A 23,859-nucleotide genomic window follows, 5' to 3' on the forward strand; every position below is an offset into this window, starting at 1 on the left:
ATCACTATCAGCGGGAGTTCAAAGAGCGATTAAGAAACTTTTTTTGTAATTATGGCCTCCATATGTTTGTGTAATAGTGTAATAAACTGTTTTGAAATAATCCAGGTTCGTTGAAAACGTCTAGGGGACTAGTGTACATGAAAACTACGGAGGATCACAGGGGTCACGGAAATAGTTATAAAGCATTTCTTTAATTAATATATAATTGTACAATTAAAAACAGGAATTAATAAATTAGTTTACAAATCAATTAATTTATCCATAAATAAATAGACTAAATTACAAAGTAATTCATTATTTGATCATTTAAAAGGTAATAAAGAGGAATTATAAAAAGAATTTACAAATTAAATAATTATCCATCAATAAATTGCTCAAATTAAAAAGGGATTCTAACTTTATAATAGTGAATGAGTACATTATTTAAAAATACATTAATGAATTCCTATTTGAAATCTATTTAAAAATGCAGTTTTAAAAAGAGAATTAATTAACTGAATTTGCAAACTGAATTAAGAATACAGCTTTTAATTGTGCATTTAAAAGGGCAATTCCCTGTCCCATTTGCATTTCCATTTCCTCGCTGCTTTTCCTTTTCCTTTTAACTATTGGATTTGCTGAGTCATTTAGCTTCTCCATTTAGCCTTTCTGTGACACTTTGGTCCCTGCGCTGCTAACATGCATGTTCAAGACTGTTGTTGTCGAGGCAGTGACAAATCAAGGATGCATGACCTGAGGCAAGAGACAAACAAGTATGAGTCTAATAATAAAGAGTGTTCATGATGAAATAGAACAAATAAAAACACATATATGACGGTACACTTACTCTTAGTTGGTCATATAACTCCATAGACTACCACTACCTCCATGTACAATCCTGAAATGAGTTCATGCTTACTAAACTGTTGACAAATGACTTCAGCTGGATGTTAAAGTGAGCTGAGTAGAGTGAAGTTACACAGGGGCAATGCTAACCGCTAGGCTAACTTGCCTTTTCTGATGTAACATGTTTGTTGTCTTGGTGGCAGCTTGTGGATTTGCATTTGTTGCTCCCAACACTTGGCAAACTCTCCATGGCCTTCAAGAGACGCCATGGGTTGGTTTTCCTCCTGTCCTCCTCCATTTATTGAGTCACCAGCTGCCACTGTTTCTCAGTGGAGGTTTCACGTTTCTACATCACATTTGTGTACGTTGCATGGGACAACGACTGGCTCCAAACTAGTTGTGAAGTCCCAAATCATGCGTGCATTTACACACCTTAAATTCAGATTTAAGATAAGCACAGAGAAACATTCTGCACAGTGAAGCTCAAATATCCATGTGAGGTAATAATAAGCAAAACACATTTTGAGTGGAGGAGGACTTTAAATTTGATCAAAATGTATTTTTGTTAGGGAGAAGTGACTCATCATCCACATGCAGGTTATGGTGAAAAGAAACAGCCAGAGATGTGAATTTGGGCTGTTAGTATAAGCATAAATTAGACCATATATACTGAAAAAGCTCAAGTCTTTTCTTTGTCACATTAACAGTGCACTATACTGAATGTAGCAAATCCATAATAAACCTTCAAAGACCATTGACGTGCTTGACTACATTTGAATCGGATAGAACGGTGAGGGGTTAGGTGTAAGATGTCGACCAGACACTTTTTAAGTGCTGGCTTTGACTCTAAAAGGGTATTTCAGAAGTGGCAGTCTTTGCTGTGCTGTCGTCTAGACAGGAGCAGACAGCTAATGATCGGTAAAGATCGGGGAATGTAAGAGAAGGAAAGAAAGAGGGAGCCAAGCAAAGGGTATATTTAAAATGCACAGACAGGTGAACTTAAAAGATGGACTGAAGGGAAATAAAGAGCACAAATTGAAGTTGACCAATTTGAGAGCAAGCAAAGCAAGTTAGACAGACAGATGAACGCAGACGGGTTGACCAAAAGACAAATTTATCCAATCATAGAGCGACTACTGGCTGATAATGATCAGCACTTCTGATGAGGCATGGAAATCATTTCTGATAAAAATGAATGTGTAGGCTATGTTTTTTGGAATCTTCAAAGCTGTAAAAAGCACACAAAGCACATAAACTTTATATACTGTCCATACTTTTTTCTCAGTTTTAGACTTGGTCCACATAAAACTGTAAAATGTCACATCACGCTCTCAAAGATTCACATGTGTGCACGTATGCACACGTACACCTGTTCCGTAGCAGATGACAATCGAGGGCCGAGGCTGAGATAATCAGTGAATACTAGAAAGGCAGCTGATTAACAGCCACTGCAAGCTGAGGCAAGTTTGAGCAGATTAGCAGCTTTCTGAAGAGTTGAGAGGACAAAGATATGCCTGTCAGGATCTATCCATTTGAGTAATAAGGTACGTGTACGTGTGTGCGTGAGCGTGTGTGTGCGTGTGAGTGCGTTTCAATATGTCTCTAAAAATATCTAGTGTGTCCGTCTTTCTTAATGGGACCACATGCGGCAAAAAAAAAAAAAAAATCATTTCAATGTGTTTTCTTCACAGCGTAGAGTTGAGGCTCATCATTTTCACTGTTTACTGATTCTCACTGACAAACGTCCAAGATTATGTTTTTTTTAAATGAACAGTGCAGTTTGGATTCTGTGTGAAACAGACAAGAACTGCTCAGAATGTGCTTCTGATAATATAAATGAAGAGAGAAACGTGGAGAAGATTCAAATGAGCTGCATTAATCAATAAATTGTTAAACTAGCATATTTGGGCTACGAATGGCACACATGGTATTTTTTATCCAAACACTCATCAATTCCCTTTTGCAATTTCCTCTACTAGCTGTGGCCAGTCCCCCCCCCCCCCCCCCCCCCCCCCCCCCCGCGCCCCCCTCCACCCCCCAAAAAACCTGCTTTGTGTGCTTCTTCTCTCCATCACAGGAAAGGCACAACAAAAGCCAGATAAGGACGAGGAGCTACAGTACATATTAAAAGAGAACAGACAGCTTAAAAGACGATTGCCTGCACTCTGAGCTGCATGTGGAGTCTTCAATATCCTGCCAAATTGTTTTGGCCTGTGCTGTTAAACATGTCCAAGGATTTTCCAGTGGAGGAGGAGGAGGTAACGAGCAATATGTAAGCCAATTAAAAAGATGAAGAGAAAGAGGCCCTGCGTGTCCTAACTGGGTAAATTTAAATGTTTATTCTGAATATTAAACGCAAGAACAATTGCTGTTCTGTGAAATGCCCTACATAGTGAGATATATCATGTAAAGTATGGTGAAAAATGGGGAGAATAGTGGCAAACTGATGAATTATAAGATGACATTAATCAAAAAAAAAAAAAATAGGGAATGAAACAGAGACATTTGCTTAGAAATATGTTAGGCTACATACCAGGCAGACGAAAAAAGTCAGAGAATGGATGTCAAATGAATTAAAAGAGACAGTGACAGATCTTCAGAAACATCTCAGTGGAGAGAGAGAGAGAGAGAGTGAGAGAGAAACAAACAGAGTGAAAATGACAGGAATGAATAGAGGAAGCAGAAACACAATAAGACAGTGCCAGACAGAGAGAGCAATGACACCCTGGGCGATCTTTTTAGCAATTTACTTGACACAGAAAACTGTATTGGGGATCTCAGCGGGGACACCAAAACAGAGCATTCGTTTCATTTTGAGGCAAACCTATGTGGTTAAAAATGGATAGAGCCAAAGCAAAGCCAAACACGGCTTTCTAATCATTTTTTGGGTGGGACCGCTGCAGTGGCAAATACTGAAGCAATACTCTCATATGATCTTAGATGAAGTTTTTCAAGCTATTCTAAATAACAAATATTTACATTTATACTGTTAAAAATAGATATTAAAGCAAAATTGAAAGCTTTTAGCACCATCATTCCTAGTGTAGATGATGGTGTTTGTGTATTTACACCCAGGAGCTCGGTTGCATCTTTATAAACTTCAGAATCTTATAAAAATCTAAAGTATATTGTACATATTTTTGTGGTGTACTTTGCTTTACAGATAGGAGGTGTCACAGCACAAATACAAAACACAACTTTGACAGAGTTAATATTGGAACAGGTTAAGGTTTAACAGTTACAAGTGTCATTGTGTTCACAGATATTAGCCCAGCCAAAGACTAAAAGGACAGCTTCACTGCAGTTACTGAGATTTTCAGGGTTTCAGTGAATTTGTCAGCCAGAAGCTTGTGTGTGTGTATGTGTGTAAAAGGCAGAATGGGCCTGTGGCCTGCTAGGTGTGTGTGTGTGTGTGTGTGTGTGTTGGCACTGTGTAGTCTATAACTTAGCCTACTCTAGGAAAATTTCAAGGAGAGGAAACACCCTACATTGCAAATTAAGTACAAAATATGTAATATATGTAATTATATACAATAATTCATATCAGTGATTCGCATCTGATGCATCTAGGTCGCCGAAGTGATCGAAAAATTCATCCTGGGTTGGCAGATCTGGGTTTAATATTCCCTGTGAGCCAAATAATTACTGTCAAATAAGCCTGAAACACATAAATCTTAGCACATGCAGAACATAATTTTTAAGTGTGAGTCCCACCCACATAGCTTTGGCAGTGGGTCAGTTGTTGTCTGTCAGCTAGTCAGGTTAGCTCCAGACTGGACCAGATGTCCAACCGAAGTTGGATGACGTTATGTCTCTGCAAACACAAACAATCAAACATCTTAAACCATGTGGGACTGCATTACCTGAATGCGCCTATTGCAGTGTTGCAGCCCACCTGCGTTAATCAGTCTGTTGTTCCTGTTCTGTACAAACGAGCATAAGCCGCAGTCATCCAGGAATTATCCATTTCACTAGCAGTTGTTCTCAGCTGGACCTCCAGGTCTACAGAGAGCTGCATCTTTAAAAACATGAATGAGTATTAGCATAGACATTTTGGGATGCTGTACACTTCTTTTGCTGCTGAGACTTAGATTATTACCATACTACTGTTTGCTCAGTAAATATGAAGCTGAAGTCAGCAGATGGTTAGCTTAGCTTAGCACAAAGAATGGAAACAGGGGGAAACAGCTAGCCTGCCTCTGTCCAAAGGTAACAAAATCTGGCTACCAGCATAAAGCTCACTTATTATTAACATAGTAAATGCTCTTTTGAAAAAAATGATAAAAGTCTTAAAAGTTGCCAGATCTAGCTAGAAAGATGCTAAGTTGTCAATAATGGTTACTGCAAATGGTTTACAGTATGTTAGCTTCATATTTAATGTAAAAAACATTCTTTTAAACTTCACTGCTGGGTAATAGTTGATTTAAGTTCATCATAAAAATGCTACACTTGTTTTGATGAGCAATTTTATTACATAACTCATTTTATATTTGACAATAACCGGGTTAGAGTGAGCATTACTGCCATATTGACATTGCAATTGCTGTTACAAACACAGAGCGTGATTTAATTTGATGCTGCCAGGGAAAAAAACTAGGCAGAGATTTACGTTTGATTAAATATTGGTAAAAATAGGTTATAAATAAGAATAGCGCAAATGCCCAAAAACAATACCTATATTAAGACACAGCACTCTATTATTCTCTGTTTTATTCTGTTCTAGTTTAATCCGTTAAATCCATTCAGCTTTTATACTTTGGAAACACATGGATTTATGTTCCTTAAACAGTCGCAGATTTGCCATACACCATGCAGAGACAGCGTCTTTTCCATCCCTATAACAAAATCAATTCAGCCTGAATGCTGATGAAGAAAAAATAACAGCATCACATAAAACAGGTTTCTCCTTGCCCTCCTCCACTTTTACTACCATCATACCAGCTTCGTTTATACGGTCAGCTTTATTAACTTAAAATCAATTCAAGGGCCAGTTGTTCCCTTGAGGACAGGAAGAATGAGCGTCTGGAAAGATTTTATTGTACTTGCCGCAGAAATAGAAAGTACTCAAAAAGAAGAGAGGGCACTTAGATGGATCCAGATTACAGGCTCACTTGTGGCCAGATCGGCCGTCCAGACCAAACTCTGGAGGAAGAATCCTGGATATGAAAAGGTGATAGTGATATTTGGCTTGTTTTATCTATTTAGAATTTCCAGATGAAAAAAAAAAAAACACAATAACGGCCATCAAGTGTAAAATTGTGAGGAAAGGCTGAGGACATAATCTATCATGACATATCTTGAGAATGGATGTTATTTTTGAAGATATATGATGCTTGAATATCACATTCAGGCATCATTTCAGTGATTTTTACTGTTGCTACAGAAGGTCATTGTGTTTAAGAAATTAATTTTTATGAAGGCAGCAATGGTGTTGAAAATCTATTCTCTCTGTGGAAATAATGCCCATGCTCCGAGTAACAATTTTGGGGCAGTGCAGGCCGTTTTTTTCTCTTTTTTTCTCTTTACAGTCCATCGGTTCTACATTCTTGAAAAAAATACTATGAGTGAACACAGGTTGATTTTTACACAACCTAGAAACTAGTAGAGAAAACAGAAAAGAAGAAACCACAGAGGATGAGTCATTTCATAAATATGTTTACGCTCAAGTGACAAAGCCCTCTAGTGCCAATTAATTATGACGTGACGAAAGGAAGAAATTATTAACATAGAGCAACAAACATCAACGAAACATCTGACTTCAGGAACGACACAACACAACAATTCATTAGACAGGAAATTGCTATTCGTGAGGCAACATTGCTGTTTTAAACCATGACTATGATCACCCCCAAACTTTAACATCCTGGTTATTATTGTAACCATGTATTACATTACTCATTACTTTACTTTTGTTAGGGCCAAAGTTGCCTTAATTATGTTAAATTTCAAGTAATTACACCACTGTAACTAGTTACAAAGTTATGTGTTCCTGCCCAACACTGATGCAGGAATACTTTACTATTGTATTGGTGTGACTTGAAACCAGTGGCTGCCTGGAAGGTTGACTTCATCTTACTCTAAAACAGTCATAATGTAAAGTGTGGGTGACTTGTGGTAAATGGGCTAAAACATGCAAAACACCAGCACAGCCCCTTTGAAGTCTAGTGCTATAGCACAGTAGGCTGGGCCTTACCACACTACTTACTCTCTACGTCCCGCAGTCTGACCTCAACTACTATCATGAGTGTGTATGGGTGACTGCATATGCTCATGTGTGTTTGGGTGTGTGTGTGTGACTGTGTGTTTGTGTGAGAGAGAGAGAGATTACACTTCCCTTTTGTACATTTTTTATGTCCTGGTGCTGGATGCCAGATGCCAACTCCCCACACACACACTCTCAGTCTACAGCCGGAGCCTGTAAGTGTGTTTATTACCTCCAGTCTTTGGACAGTAAAGAACAGGAAATGTTTTTCCTCCTCCTCTCACCTTCATGCACACACACACACACACACTCACACACACACACCACCTCTGTCACTCCCTTCTACTTTCTGCTTCCCTCTGTCTTTTTCACCCCCTCCCTCATGGCCTCCCACATCCTCTCTCTGGGTACCAAAAAAGGCTTAAGGAATTTATAAGAGTTTATTTTATTTTGGTTCTTAATATATTTTCTGGACCGCTGCATTATTGCTTTTGTGTAAAAGCGTGGGAGTCAAAGCATGAGAAATACAGGAAACGTTTTTTCCCCCTTTGCATATAACTCCAATTTCAATGGTGTTTCCTTAATTTAGTATACAAAATGTAACTTCAGGCTACATTGCTCTGGGATGTAGCGGGTTCCATTGCAGCTCTGCCTCTCACCTGCTCAACCTGGTCTCTTACAAATTATGTTCAATTGAAACTATTTCTGCATTAGATTTACATTCAACAGCACTTTGGTGCCAATGCAAGAAGCAGTGTGATACTCGCACGGAACAGAAATAAGTAGAGGCTGTACAGAAATATGACCATCGTATTTATACTACATAGGTTCAGAGTTATCTAGACCACTGACCTACATCAAATGTGTGGGTGTAACGGTAATAAAATGGGTTCAACCTGATATGTCAAATGTAAAACAATGTGTATTCATCCGCAGCTACAGAACTGGGTGTTAAGATTGCTACAAAAAAAAACCCAGAATAACACAAAATCAACAGCAATTTGTATTTTAGAGACTGCATAGCTAGTTGGTCATCTAAAACTCTTTTGGATTTTACAGGGTAAGTGGCTACTCTTCTTTTCAGCCCAGTATTTTATAAATATATAATTTCTCCCATTATCATCTCTACCAACCTCACTTCTTTTCCTCTGTTACTTCTGCTTTACTAACTGAGCCTCTTAGTTGTAATTTTCTTGCTATTTTCTTGTGTCAACAGCTTGTCAACAGTGATCAAAATGCCAATTTCTAAAACAAACTAAATAGCAAAGGGAACTTAAAAAAGAACATCGTTTCTTCTACTAGTCATCTCTCATTTCTTCTATGAATTACTATTCACTGCTGGCCTGATCATAAACAGACTATTAACATGGAATCTGGGGAGTCACTTTGATGCCTCTGACATCTCTGTAAGTAATGAGGAAATTTGCAGCTCTAATAAGGGTGTGCTGATTTTCAAGTCGTCACAAGGGTGGGGGGGGGAGAACTTCTTGACAAAGTTCATCTGTGACCACCACCTCCCAACTGAGTGCTAAGCGGTTTGGACACCAGATACCACCATTTACATTCAAACAGTCAATTTCCCTTGCAAGAGACCACACCACAACAGAGCACAACCCATGTGTTACTGAGAGTTTAATTAGTGACATAATAAATAGTTGTTAAATGGATGGAAGATTAAAAAAGATGAAAGCAATGCATAATAATTCCCGCAGGTAGTTCAAAAGGTAGAGCAAGAAACTGACACTTTGAGGCTCAGAGGATCTAATCAAACAAGGGATATGTGCTGGAAAAGCATGGACTTGTGTAAAGCATTTAAATTGCCAACTGCAAGGTTTTAACATTTCTAATCCAGAATCAGAGGTTCCAGACTCCTGTGAAACAAGAGGCAAGGGGGTGAATTCTTATATTTGTTTATGATCTGAGTACAGTGTGGCTATTCATAGTTTGTATTCCTGATAATATGATAATAGATGATAGTAGTTAGATAGTTAGTTAGTTAGTAGTTATCTAGCAGTGGTCTGTTTTGGATTTATTCTGCAGCAGTGACCAAGAATATTGAGAATCCATTCTCATGGTTGCAAAAAGCAAAATACATTTTATCCCCTTTGTTGTTGAAGTGAAACAGCCATCTCACCTCTGAGTGGCACGTATAAAAGAAACATGAAAAAAAGATGTTTGTTTGATGCTCCCTTAATATGGTTTACAACTTTTACAACTGCACAACACCTCGCTGAGCTTACTACTTCGGAGGCTCAGACCATCTGGTGAATCATACAGCAGTGTTCCCCCTATATTCATTCAGCAGCAGTGCACCACTGCTAAAATTTCACACGATCATTAATATTAATGGGCTACTAATGATTTTCACTTGCACACTGTGCGAGCACAATAACACCCTACGTTACTGTGGAACTGTACAAGAGTAGCATAGCTCCATTAAGGAATAGGGCAGTGCGTAATGCGTGTGTGTGTGTGTAGTGAGTATGTAAATAAGCGTGTGTAGTTGAGCGAGTACAGAGAGCAAGCGGCAGAAAAGTGACAGTGAATGCAAGCGGAGCAGAGGAAAAGGTCAGCAGTAAATTGTCAGTCTGGTAGTAAATGTAGTACAGGCTACAGTGTGTCACTTCATAAATGCTGCAGCTCATCGAGACCAAGAAATTATTCATCTATCGAAGGGGATTAGCCCCAAAGTTAGCAACAACGCATTAGCTTAACCTGACCAGACTCACTTAAGGTGGACTGACCTTTTAGGTGGAACGGCTATTCTCATTTTAGTGTCAATCTCAGCTGCTCTTTGACAGAGAACGGAGAAATGTCTGGCTGATGAGTGTCTTGAGTCTTTGATAGGCCTACAGGCTGCCAATCGTGCTCAAATGTTTCAGCACTGAGGACAGCATGCAGCGCTCTACGTGCATCGACTGGCGAATGGTTCAGCACCACCGCCAATAGACAGCGACAGGCCAGGTGCACTGTCTCAGTACCATGTCTTCCTTACACAAGAATAACATCCACATAGAATAGACACTGCAGTCTACAACACTATACAAAGCCTATTCAAACATTAAGTAGACCTTTTTAAATACAAACTGTATCTCAAACAGTTAACAACTCCACAGGCAGTGACACAGACAGGTGCCGGGATACAGTAAACATGGAGTTAAACAGATTAATCTGACATTCTGACTGATTTCTTCATAACCAAAATTTAAGCTAATAAAGACTATTTATGGATGTTTGTATCTTTGTTGAGTCCTGAAAACACCCAGTGTTTCCCAAGAAAAAAGCAGTGCAATAAGAGGAAAATCTTTAAAGATTTACAGAAATTGCTCTCTTTTTTCTGTTTTATACTTTTTATCAGTTTGTGACCCCACACATTTATCAAGGTTTGATAATTAAGTCTGAAACTAAGCACTTACAGTAGCAGTGGCGTGGTCAGAAGCCAAGTCAGACAGGTCATTATAAAGAAACAGAGAAAGAGCTTCTGCACAGGCTTATTCTCAAACCACACACAGTCAACAGCTAACTTAACCACTTACAAATGCAAAACTGGGGAAAATTCACCTTATTCATAGCCTCGGCGGGCTTTTCAGACCCAGTACATAACATAACTTCAATAAGTTATGGAAGTTTTATGCTCACTCACCCAATTGTTGTCCCTGCTCAGCCTGCTGTAGTTTAGTGTAGTCCATTTGTGTATTCCACCATCCTCCATAGAACAAAATAACCTGAACAGGTTAACGAAATGTGTACATATCACGGTCCCTTTTTAAGACTTCATCCTCCTCTCCTTCATGACGGCACTTTGTCAATGTTTATGTCCCGCTCAACACACAGCAAAGTGAGGTTGGATAGTCTGGCCGTTAGCCACTGTCAGGCTAGTAGTGCTAGCAATGAGGTTAGCTTGATTATGCGATGTTCTTACTCTCTCGCTCCTTGCGTTTCACTGCACTCAATTTGTACTTTCTCTCCATTTTACCCCCTAGCTACAGTAAAAAAAAAAAAAAAAAAAAACGCATCACCTTGACAGTGACGTCACAGTGTGCGACAACATGCCGCACTCAGGGCAGGTAGCTAGCGTTTAAAACTCCCGGTAGATAATAGAGTGGCAGGGGCCCAATTAAGGGGGCACTAAGGGGGTGGAATCAACGACAAAACAAAAAAGCTACAGTGCCCCTGCTAGTGCTGTTTGCTGCATAAGACGAGAACCCCTTGGCTGTGGTGGGGACTCCTCTCTGCTCTTCAGAAGCATGGATGTATTATAAGAGCTGGATACTGGACTAAAAATGGCGCCCATTCAGAATTGCTCGCCTGACGCATACGTCATAAAAAGTTTCCAGCTTCCGGGTTAGCTTCCGCGTTGTGCGGCCCACTGAATGTGCGCAGTACATTATCCATGTTAAGAAGACATAACACACACAGATGTGGTCTGACTTTTTATTTTTTTGCCACAATCAAGACACACAAACACACTTTATTCAAAATATTTAACTAAACAACAACAAAAAAACAAAATAAGTTATTTAATTTTTTAAAGTCAATTATTAATATTTTTCAAGACATTAAAAGGAAACAGATTTGTACTTTAAATTTAATGATCTTTCTTTAAAACATATTGAGGGGAACGAATTTTAGTACCTTTTCCCTGTCAATTTTCTGTTCATTATTTATCTATTTCATTATTATTATTATTATTATTATTATTATTATTAAGAGGTATTTATTTTAGTTAGGATTTTCAACTTTAACTGAGTGATTGCATAATGTACTATGGACCTGTTTTTCTTTTCATTACTATTTATTTATCTTAAATTGGTGGCATATTTAATGCTCCACAGTTTATCTGCAGGAACTGTGGTTTCGTTTGACAAATGTATAATTTTATTTAACAAGGCAACATGCCATACAAACATGGATTTGGCTCAGTATGATGTGTCATGACTAAAAATAAATAAACATCTGAGTTTAGAACATGCATATTGTGACATCTAGCCTTGTGTGAGTGAGTATATCTGCCAATTTGATTGTCTATCATGTAAAGTTCTTTTAATAAACCATCCTACGCATATAATATCTAAGTATTGTTTTTTGATAAAGAAGCTAAGACACTGGGGCATGAGAGTAGCCAATTTGCTAATTTGAACTCAGCTAACATTCTAGTGAGTGTTTAGCTCACTAGCTAGTACAAATCGACCTAAGTTAGTTGAGATACTGTTACACTGGTCTTCAAACAGGCCCTCCCAAAATCAAAGGCAGTATAAATAGTTAAAGTTTAAAAACAAAACATTTGTGGATCTTTAGAATATTTCTTTATTATTTTGTTATTCTCCCAATAATGTGAGCTTTTTACAGTGAAGTTCAGCAGCCGCCCTGATGCCACTTTTTTTCTTTTTTTGCGACAACCCCCCTTTTTTTCTGTTCCTTTTATGTGCATTATGCCGGCCTTACATCAAACAACTTTTCAAGCAATTTCACTACTGAAGACAAATTTCCTATGTTGGAATAAAATCATGACAGTTTTCTAGAGTTCTGGCACGCTCCTGCAATCTCGATTACTTGATTTAAGGTGGTCAAAAAACTCCGTCCAAGCTGTCTTAAGTCAATCCTTTTCTCATCTTGATGTTCAAATAAAATGAAACAGGTTTAATATTATCTAAAGTTTTTAGCTCTCTCCAGCACCAAACAGGAAGCAGAAAACTAGGTAGTTACTAAGGTAATGGCCAATAAAACTCCTCAAATACCCTCACACACACACATGATAGACAGTGAATTAACAGTGTTCTGAGTCAGTGTTTAATTCAGTGTGTATCTGATCCACCAACCAACACTTATTTTAGTGGAAAGTCTTTTTGAAACGGTTCACCTCGCATTCCCACGGTCTTCTCCTACTAAAATAGAGCAGCTAACCAATGGAGGCTGGTAGCGAGTCCAGGCGACAAAAAACAAAATGTAAAGTTTGTATGGAAATACAGCTTATGTTTATGGATCATACTGATGCCAAATTGACAAGAAGACTGTCGATATATTTCTTAAAGGGAGCTTGGTGTTATATTTTCCCTGGGGAGTGCAGGGAGCTTCAGTTGAATTCAAACTGCGAATATGTAAATTTTTGAACATTTTGTCATGACTACAGAAACACTAGGTAACTGCTAAAGTATGATAAGGTTGTCTAAAAATTCTGTTAGTTATTGGTTTGATTAATGATTTACAGTCTAATAATGTTTGTTTGTATTGATTACTGATGGTGGCTGATCAGGCTAATTATCAGCTAATTGTCCTCGGTTTCTAATGGCAGTCTGCAGGAAATGGTTGCCCTTTGTGTGCATGTTTTTAAATTACTTTCCTAATTAAACATGATGTGCTTGACGGTGTTATTAATGACTCCTGATGAAACTTGAAAGCTCAGCATTCTTTTTGCCCTTTAGCTTCCCTTTTTATAAGTCACACTAACATTTACTCACCCAGAAAAAGCTAATATTCATCTGCATAATATGGCCTCCTCCTTCTGTCAGCTGCTGTGTGTCTGCAGTGTATTTACTGATTTTTCACACATGATTTGAGGCCAGTTGCAGGGGTTAAATATGTGACTTTCTGCCCTTGTATAATTATCCAGGCTGCTGCTGTTTCTACTGTATCTCATGCAGTTTTCGGGCTTTACAGACAGATATACCGCAACATCCAGCAGCTGAAAATGCTGTGTTCCGATAGTTAATGGTTGAGGGTGGTTTCTGTGGGCAGCTGTATAAACTGTGTCGCTGTTTTAAAGTTGTAAAAAAAATACCTAGTTTTCCCACATATCCTGGAAAACCTGTAAATTTAAGGCTTTTTTTCAAGTACAGGAGAACACCTTTTTGGAATAAGATAGCTTACTTTCAGCTGTCAGATGTCTACACTGGGTTCTGTAATGTTATTAGCAGGTTTTACAAACTACATGTTTTTTATTGCACAGGTGTGTAACGCTGCAAATGCAGCCTTTTCCAGTGCAAGTGCAACTTGGTTGCATTTTATAAGGCTTCATTTTATTACTGGGAACTTGTGTATTTAATATTGTGTGACTGTTGGTTCCTGCAATGGTGCCATGACGCTATAACGCTGTACCCTATAACAATCATGGCCTTATAGTTCACCAAGAAACATTAATAATTAATAATTACTTGCAGTTCAAAACTTGGAGCTTACAGCTTGATTTTTACAGTAAATTCAGTATACAGTAAAAATGATTCAGTTGTTAATCCACTGTAAATACTGTACTTTAGAGATAAAGGTTTTACATACAAAATATATTTTCAGTTTACAGAATTTGAATATAAATGTTAAAGATTAAATTACCCAACAGTATATAAAGTGATTAAAAATAACTTTTCTTTAGCCAGCCACAACATAGAACGTTGTATACACGATAAAGCATTTGAAATAATAATCTAGTAATAAAATGTGACTCTAACATTCTACTGCCAACTGAGTAATTTTACTTTAAATATTGTAAGTATATTTTACTGCTAATACTTATGTACATTAACCTAAGTAAGATTTTGAACGCAGGACTTTGACTTGTTGTGGAGTAATTGCTGCTACTTTTATTTAAATAAAAGGCTTGAATACTGTATATACATATATATGTTTCTCATTCCCCCTCCTCCATTCTCTTGTCACATTTAGATTTGTCCAGATCCTGTTGGAAAGTGCTCTTCTATGCCATGTAAGTAATTTGAATTTAATGTTGTGCCGTGGGTGAATGTAGAGTTTCCCCCAGGATATTGAAATCAGATGGACTGTGATGCATCTTATCTCATTATTCATGTGGCTGCAGTGTTTGAGGATTGTCTGAGGGGTCAAGTGGGCCCAGTAGTACTTCTCGGGGGGTTCACTGCTCCATGAAAGGGGACAACAAACAATACTGTGAAAACTGTATACCTATATGTTTAGTATGCTGTGTGATGTAGTGCCACTGCTTGTTTTAGGGCTGAAACTTATTTATTTATCATATTTACAGACCCTGTGCTATGCCATTCAGCTGACAGCTGCACATATTTAGTGGTTTCTGTAACTAGAACCCTCACCACCACAGTTTCATAAAATTCTGTAGGAAACACTATATGACCATTGTCTCCTCTATGTATTTTAGTGAAATGGATTACCTTCATGGCAATTCACAGACAAGGAGGAGGAGTATCAAAGTCAGAGTGCAGCAGCATTTAATGAGCCTTGTTATGGATGTTGTGGAACAGGCAGATCAGGCTGTGGACCAGGCAGTGCAAAATATTGAGGAAGATGTGGAGAACAATGCTGATGAAGATGTAAATCTAGATTTTGACACTGAGAGTGAAGTTGATGACTTGTACATGGCTAGTGACCCTGATGAAGATCCTAGCTGTGATTATGCCAAAGAGCAACCCCATTCTGACGCTAAGAGGAAACTGGTTGAATGGGCAGCTAATTGAAATGTGTCTCATTCTGTGCTGTCAGAACTAGTAGATATACTTTTGGAGCTAAGTCTGGATTTACCTAAGGAGCCAGGAACTCTCCTCAGTACACTGCAATATTCAGCATGTACTGCATAAATGTATAAATATTTATATGTATAATATATAAACACAAAGACAAAATAATCTCAAACTTCAGTGGTACCAATTGTTTTGAACTTGAGTGCAGAGTTGTGATTGTGCAGAACATTGTGCATTCCACTGGAGGAACACATGTAGCGTATGAACTTTTTCAAGATGGGGGCATGTTTTTTCAGCTACCTCATTGATTGACATCTCTGGGAGTCCATTTGCTATCAAAACTGTCTGGTCAGCTTGCTAGTGCTCCAGTAACAGACTTCAAAAAAACACTGCATTTATTGCCTCTTCGAAACACATTAGTGGCTTTGCCTCAGCTACACAGCACATGACTTGATGAACTTTGCAGGATGCCCTTACTCAGTGTGGTGGAGTTTGTGGAGGGCACCAATAGAAGGGGGTACCAAGGGCACCAATAGAAAATTATGCTGGTGGCCACCAGCCTCATTGCTCAATGTAACTAAGGCCGTAAAAGAGGGCACACCACCAATCAGCTAACTGGATACTGTGTAATGTGCGTGTGATGGGAAATTACACCTATGCTTTATATCATCTATGTGCATGTATTTTGCAATTAATGCTGCTTTCATGGTTGTAAACACTTACATAAATCTAGTTCTATTTCAGTATCTGCCTCACTCCTGTTATTAGGTGTCAGTGTATTTTACAGCCACTTTATGCCAGGGTAAAGCTACATCAAGCTGAGTATTCATCAGACCTGACTGACACCGAAGGTGGCTCAAGAAGAAGAAAGTAGGTGTGTGCGGGAATACAGGTTAATAGTAATATCCCCTAGAAATAATATGGAAGCAGTAGGTATGGTGTGCTGTATATGTTTATGTTAACCTCTCTAGAGCAAGTGCAAAACTCCTCCAGAGTTAAGTGAGCAGCCAATCAGAATCAAGTGAGTATGCCGATTCGAAGTACGAACTTCCACTCACTCCCTCAGACCAGCTCCTTGGGCCAGCAGTGAAGAAAATAACCAGCTGGGTCACCAGCCCCACTGTCCAGCGAGTCACCAGCCCCACTGTCCAGCGAGTCACCAGCCCCACTGCCCAAGTCACCAGCCCCATTGCCCAATGAGTCGCCAGCCCCACTGCCCAGAGGGTTGCCAGGCTCACTTGTGAAGACATGTTCTCTAAACTTACAATTGTTGAAGAAGTGAAGTAGACCCAACAGGTTCATGGTAAGATGTTAAATGTCCTGCTGAAGGAGCAAGATGGAACGGTGGTAGAGGTCCCTGAAGGAGTGGTCTTCCCTCTGAAAACCCAAGCTGATGCTGAGGCTCTTGATGAGAAGCTGTAAGTTTACATCTGTTTATTTATTTAGCCACTTTTATCCAAAACATATAGACTATATTGCATATAGACTACAAACTAACATCTGATCATATACAAATATGTATTGCATCACACTAAATTACATAAAGGCTACAACTTCAAATGTTTAGTCGACTTTGAGGCTGAATTGTTGAATCTTTGAAGCTTACTGTCTTTGCAGTCCATGTAAGCCTTTTTTTCCCCCTTTGTCTCTCATCCTTAGGTTGCCATGGTGGCAGATGTAGGGGGCACAAGTGTGGATGATGTAACAAGAAGAATGATGAAATGCGTCTTATCAAATAAGCTGGCAATGGAGTACAATATGTTTGGCCGTCACAGGAAAAATATTCTTCAAGCTTACTGATGTTGAAAGCAGACGTTTTCATAACTTTCTCAGTTCTGAACCTTTTGTCAATTTTGCTTCAGACAGTTATATTTGACTGTAAACAACCTTCTAAAAGGGTTAGATTAAAAAATGGTTAACTTATTCTTTAATGTCATTTTTGTCATAGATAACTTTGAAAAGATACCTTTTCATCCGGCAATGTTCTTTATTATTGCCTCTGGAAATGACATAGAATGGACTACAGAAATATTTCTTAAATGAGTGTAATCAGACATCCCAGGCATTTGTTTATGAGGGTGTGAATCCTTTACAATAATTGTTTTTTGATGTTATAGTCCAATATATCCTAAATTTCCTGTAGCTGAAATTTGCAATACCATCTATCATATATGTATATATGTATATATGTATATATATACATATATATATATTTTTTTTCTTTTCTTTTACTTAAAATGGTGTATACAACATCAACGACTTCCCTGAAAAAATATGCAGCATTGTTAATGCTGCTCTCATGCTTGTAAATGCTTATGCAAATGACATAATATGATGAGTCGTTAAATAAAAGTGGAATTTGAAAAGATTTCAGTCGCACCATGTGCTCTAATGCTTTCTGTCATGGTAATATATAGCTAATTATTTGTGTGGTGTTGTTACTTTTCCTGATGATGGATTATAGAACAATATTTTTAAGTGTAACCATGTGTAAAAAATGCTGTGTGTCATATTAACATAGTAGTATGTGAGTGAGGGAGGCATTTATCATCTTTGAAAATTGTTCAAGGCTTTTTATTGTGGTCAATGGGGTATGTAGCACAGACCAGGGGTGGGCATTCTAACCAAGCAAGTGCACACCTGATATGACTAGTCAACTGTGTGAAAACTGAAATCAGTTGATAGTTGAGTCTGGTTTGCTCCTGCTCTGTTGGAATGAAAACCTATAGCCACACTGGCTCCCTGGGATAGACACCAACATTCTTTTCCTTTGAATTCATTTTTGACCTATTGTGCCATATCTATTTTGCATTAGTATTTACAAAACAAGATGTAGCAGAATTTGGGGTTTTAATTATAACCACATTGTAAATGTGTACATCTTGGTCCCTTGCGAAAGCCATGTCTGTGCAATATGCATGGGGCCAACACGGAACCCATGGACAAAACCACTTGCAACCCAGATTTCAGCCCATGTAATTCCAATGTAGCACCCACATAAAGCTTGAAGATGGGACCCAGATGGGTCTTGTGTATGTTGCCTGGTTGGGCCCTGCCTAACACCCAGTGTAATTCTGCATGAAACCCATGTGGGGCTGACATGGAACCCATGTGGGGCTGACTTGGTCAAACCTACCTACAACCCATATTCCAGCCCATGTAGTCCCAATGTAGTACCCACACAGAGCTTACAGATAGGGCCCATATAGGATTTGTTTATGTTGCCCAGTTGGGCCCTACCTAACACCAAGTGTAATCCTTCATTAAATCCATGTGGGTAATTGGCATAGGGCCATTATGGAACCCTTGGACAGTCCCATACAGGGCCCATTTTACAGGCCATTTAGTACCCAGGGTGTATTGTATCGGACAAACATTAACTAAGGTACAAACAGTCCGACACTGATGTTGCTGCGCAACTATTCTGCACAGATTCTGTGCAAATCACAGTTACAATCAGCTAAAACATTCATGTTCAAATGTGGCATTGAGGTGATAATTATGACCTGCAGACTGAAAGAGAGAGAAAAGATTCAGTTGCAGAAAGGGAAGATGGTGAACATGGTGAAAGGGAAGGCCAATTCAGACTCGCATTAAGCAAGGCTGAACTATTCATATCAGTCATGAATTTAACATGGTCAATTTAGATAGAGTACTCATGACTGAATTTCTCATGTGAGTGCACAGGCTGTAGCTGAGATTTTCTTCCTTATTTTTCTATATTTAAGTGCCATGGGGTTTACAGAGTGTCTCTTTACAGACTCCCCATTTGAAGAGAAGATTCTGTCCCTTTTGCATGCCTTCGCTTGCTTAAAGCACAGGGCCAGCACACTGTATCTCACAGCATAAGGCTATGTCCAATCATGATTGGGTGTCAGAGACACTTAGAAGCCTTGGGCAGAGATACAGCAAAAACAAAGAAGCATGAGAGCTGGCTGCGATCTGAAAAAATTGTCTTGTAGGAAAACATTACAAGGACCGACAACCAACCCTAACCCTATCAAACCAGTTGGAAGCTATGGAAAATATTGTGTTGTAAAAAAATAAATAAATAAAAAATTTAAAAAAGAATTTTTGATTATTTTAAACTAGAATAATTAAAATGTATATTTCTATGACTCCTGTGCAGTAAAACATCAATATACACAAAAACAGATAGAAAAGCCCTGTTGTACTGCTATCTAGCATTTGAAATTTTCTCTCTTGTCCACTGTGGCTGTTTACAAAAATAGGGCTGCATGGCAGCTGAAACTGTGAGTACTCTTATTCTTTAAATAGAAAGGACATTATATCAGAATTTTAAGAGAGCAGGCACTGGTGTTAGACAACCTGGTCAAGATCTTTTTGAGCTTAGAGTGGGTGTAGCGGTGTACTGTAGTGGTTATGTTAGGCCTCATTTAAGAACATTTATGTATTCTTATCCTGAACCTCTCTTACTCTAGCCTCTAGGATAGGCTGTGGCTCAGGAGGTAGAGCATCCACCAATCAGAAGATTGATGGTTCGATCCCCGACTCACCCCACCCACACTCCGTAGACTTCATGGGCAAGATACTGAACCCCAAATTGCTCCCAATGACTGCACCAGCACCCTGCGTGGTAGCCGCTATTGGTGTGTGTGCGTGAATGGGTGTGTAAGCAGCAGAAACATTGTAAAGCGCTTTGGATAAAAGTGCTATATAAATGCAGCCATTTACCATTTATCTTTTTACCTTTTTCTGTGAGTTTTCCTTGTACAAGTTTTCAAAGTCTGATTCAACAAACTCTCTTAACTGGACAAACTTTTTTGACATGAAATTAGATGCAAAAAAACATATTTCTAAAGCAAAGTGGCCCATGACTGATATGACATGCTGTAACAGTAAATGTGTACACCAAATTTCTTGGCAATCCATTCAATAGTTGTTGAGATATTTCAGCCTGGACCAAAGCAGTGGAGCAACCAACCAACCAACAGGCCAACGCTGGCCATGACACTAGTGTGACTAAGTTCTAATACTGACAAATTGATATTTCAGTCTAAACAGTGTTTTTCCATAAGAGATAATGACAACAAGTTGATGAGCTGGCAGAGGAATTGGTCTGCCACTTGATGCAAATGAGCACACAGTCGGTTAGCTACAAAATCTCTTTGTAATATTCTGTTCTTTGGCCAGGACATTGTGCTGAACATGAACATTTGTCAAATTGGCAAGCTGAATTTTAATTTTTCAACACTCAGCCCCTTGTAATACAGTATTAAATTATTTCTGCTTCAGTTAACAATACACCACAAAGAAAAAAAAAAAAAAAATTTCTGACACACCGTAGGACAGAAATCATAACTGCTTTGGCTTTTGTAGCTTTATGGAGAGAATCGTGTTCATCATTCCACAGCACTTTAAAACCAGTTGATTGTGTTACATGAGCTTCATTGTGTTGTCTTTCAGCGATACCACTTATACAAATCATTAAAGCATGTACCATCCAGTTGCATATGAAAGGACTAAATGACAAGTTGATGATCTGGTGCCACATGATAGAGATGAATATTGAACTGATTGGTTCAATGAGAGATTGTCTACATCACAGTCTGCCAAACTGACAAATGCTCAGCACACAGTGACAACTACAACTGTTATGGGCAGACTTTCTCTCGGGCTGTTCCCTCCAACACAGCATTGTTTTGGAGGATCATTTCTGACAGTTTTGCTTTAGTATGCATTAGGGAGTTTATGGGAGATGAGATATGGCAAAGGCAGTTGAGGAGAAGAGTGCAAAAGTGATTAGGGATGCCATTGCTAATCTGTAACGCCTCAGTTCAAGCTCCATTTTGCAGGCATCTGTGCTGCTGAAGTGTCTTTGGTCAAAACAATGTATTTCTACCAGCAGCAGCACCGTTTAGGAGAAAACCGACAGTGCTTAACAACACATCCTCATAATGGAACAACCACATAGGTCGATTGCACCTGCTCTCCAGAACAACTCATAGGAGCGTTTCCGGAACGACCCATAGGAGCGTGTTCTAATGTGCTGCCTCTATCAGCAGTAATCGTTAAAAAATAATGATTTATGGTGTGAAAATGTTGTGGTTAAGGTCTGGTTAGGTTTAGGCACAATGAAATTCAGACCATGAACTTGTCTCAGATAACCTCCCAATGCAGCTCACACAAGTCTTAAACATATTAGTACTGTATAATGTGTCTTTAGAAAATGGCCAGGTGACTAACTAAATGGAGGGTCAATCACATGTGTCCTTTATGAAAGTGCTCTAAATAATGTCTTGAGTTGGTGGACTATATGGGGAAAAAAGAGAAAGGAAATAAGAATAAACCCAGTCAGAATCTTGGCCTCAGCATTGAGATTCTCAGGGTAAACAGCCAATATAATACAGGACTTCATCTCCTCAGCCAAACGTCAGTTTCTCCTCTGAGAGGGACCATGTGCAAGATGGCTGCAGAGCAAAAGCAATATCAAGGGAAGATAATTGTCTTTTTATTTAACAAACTCCTAGCAAAATTTTCAGCTTATGAAATACTCGCTTGGGAGTCAAAAACAAACAAACAATAAGACCATTATGCAAAAACAGCTTGAACATTCTTTCTGTCAGTCGCAGATTTCATTTTTTTAAATCTCCCATGAAGTGGGAATTGAAATTAGTGAAAAAGGTTTGGCTTTTGCAGTGCACAGTCAGATGAAAATGGAGTTACTCATTTAACTGTCAATCTGCCTTTATCATTTTTGTTCCCCTCCCCGCCTGTCTTCATTCATCCATCTCTAATCCCACCATTCATGCTCTATCCATTCATTCATCTATCAATAATCTTCTCATATATTTTATTCCCAAGCCTCACATTCTTTTATATTCTACCACTGCTTCTCAATCTTTTCTGTCCACACAGGTATCCATCCTTCTTTACAACCCCAATCATTGAATCTCTCAGGTATGTGTCCATCTACGTATATGCTCTATCTATTTATCTACCTTTCTTCCTATCCAGCCTCTCAGGATCTGCGGCCATTCTCCAAGAACAGCACTGATTTCTTCTTCCCTCCTGCTTTCAGAGTGACTGTGCAGTGAGTGAATGCAGTCCAATCAAAGTGCCTCATCCAGGCTACTTGTGTATTGGCACTCCAAAGGCAACACTTTCCATCATCAGCCTGATTCATAGCTAGGAAATGTCTTCTGCCTACTCACTCAATCTCTTCTTTCATGTTTAAAAAAAATGTGCAAGTAAGTATGTGTTTATGCGCATCTGTGTGCTAGAGGAAGTGCAAGGGAGCGAGAGTAAGATAGATTCATAGCTAATCTACTTGTTTTATGTCATCTCCATTCACAGGCTGAGACTCTCGCTCCATTGTGACTGGATATCACACGCTTACACGTGTGCACACACACACTTAAAGGATATTACTCACAGGTGCTGAATCCCTCGGAGAGTGGAGCCATCGTAAATCAGGCACGATTGAGATGTAAAACCGATGTTCTCCCTCTTTTACAACCCAGAGTCATTGAAATGCAACACGGCTGAGTTTGTATGTTTTTCCAAGAGACTCAGGAAGTGTAAAAGAAGCCTCATGCAGAGAATCAGTAAATCCTTTTTTTTATTTACTCATCATCTATGTGCTGAGGAAGTTTTATTTCAGTTTCAATGATGCATGGCTGACGAGAGATGTTAAACATTGTAAGACTTGTTTAATTTTACGTGAAGGCTAAGCTAATTTAAAATGTGCTGATGTGAGTTCCTTATCTTGCAAAAGCTAAGGTCACACTATGTGCTTTTATGTTCTCTTAAAATTTCACAGACTAGAGTTTTTTTGGTTTTTATTTTATAGATTAAAAAAAATCTCATATAACTTTGCAATATGCACTTTTTTTGGTTCAAAAACCTGCATATAAGGGTTACTGCCCCTCCAATACTCATTCTTTTTCCATCAGTAGTGTTCAAGCTTTTTGTGTTTCTTTCACCATTTTCTTTGAATTTACAGTTAACACAATCCTCCATGATTTTTTTTTTCATTTACCTGATGAATTGTAACCTCATCTTCAAAATTATTTTCCTGTGTGACTGATAAAAACAAATTTTATGGCAAAGCATCAGTGTGTGTGTGAGGGAATGAGCATATGACTGTGAGTGGAGTTAGAAGAGGGAATACCACGTTGGTGAAAACATCCTTACATCTACTCTGAGGCATAGCAGGATACACCAGCACGAGCATGTGTGTTTGTGTTATGTATTCATCAAGTTGTAGTGACCAAAATCTGCACAATCACATTGTAGGGACTCACTTCCCATCTGGGCACAAAAAATTGAGTCCCCATGAGATTAACCATTTATTTTAGGATTAAATTTGGTTTTAGGTTTAAGGATAGAATTATGACTAGACTAAAATTAGGGTAAGCAATGGGTTTA

At 38.6% G+C, this 23,859-nt stretch overlaps 1 long non-coding RNA gene across 5 annotated transcripts in view; it reads right to left on the reverse strand.

Annotated features, from left to right (window-relative positions):
• The window catches only part of LOC137170826 (uncharacterized), a 103,346-nt gene extending 91,881 nt beyond the window's left edge, over nt 1–11,465 (reverse strand). For all 5 annotated transcript variants that reach the window (XR_010924673.1, XR_010924675.1, XR_010924674.1 and 2 more), the window contains exon 1: nt 10,671–11,465. This is a non-coding gene — a long non-coding RNA (uncharacterized lncRNA). The remainder of the gene's footprint in view (nt 1–10,670) is intronic.
• Nucleotides 11,466–23,859: the final 12,394 nt, after the last annotated feature.

This window comes from Thunnus thynnus, chromosome 19 (genome assembly GCF_963924715.1).
Source record: "Thunnus thynnus chromosome 19, fThuThy2.1, whole genome shotgun sequence".
Taxonomy (NCBI): Eukaryota; Metazoa; Chordata; class Actinopteri; order Scombriformes; family Scombridae; genus Thunnus; species Thunnus thynnus.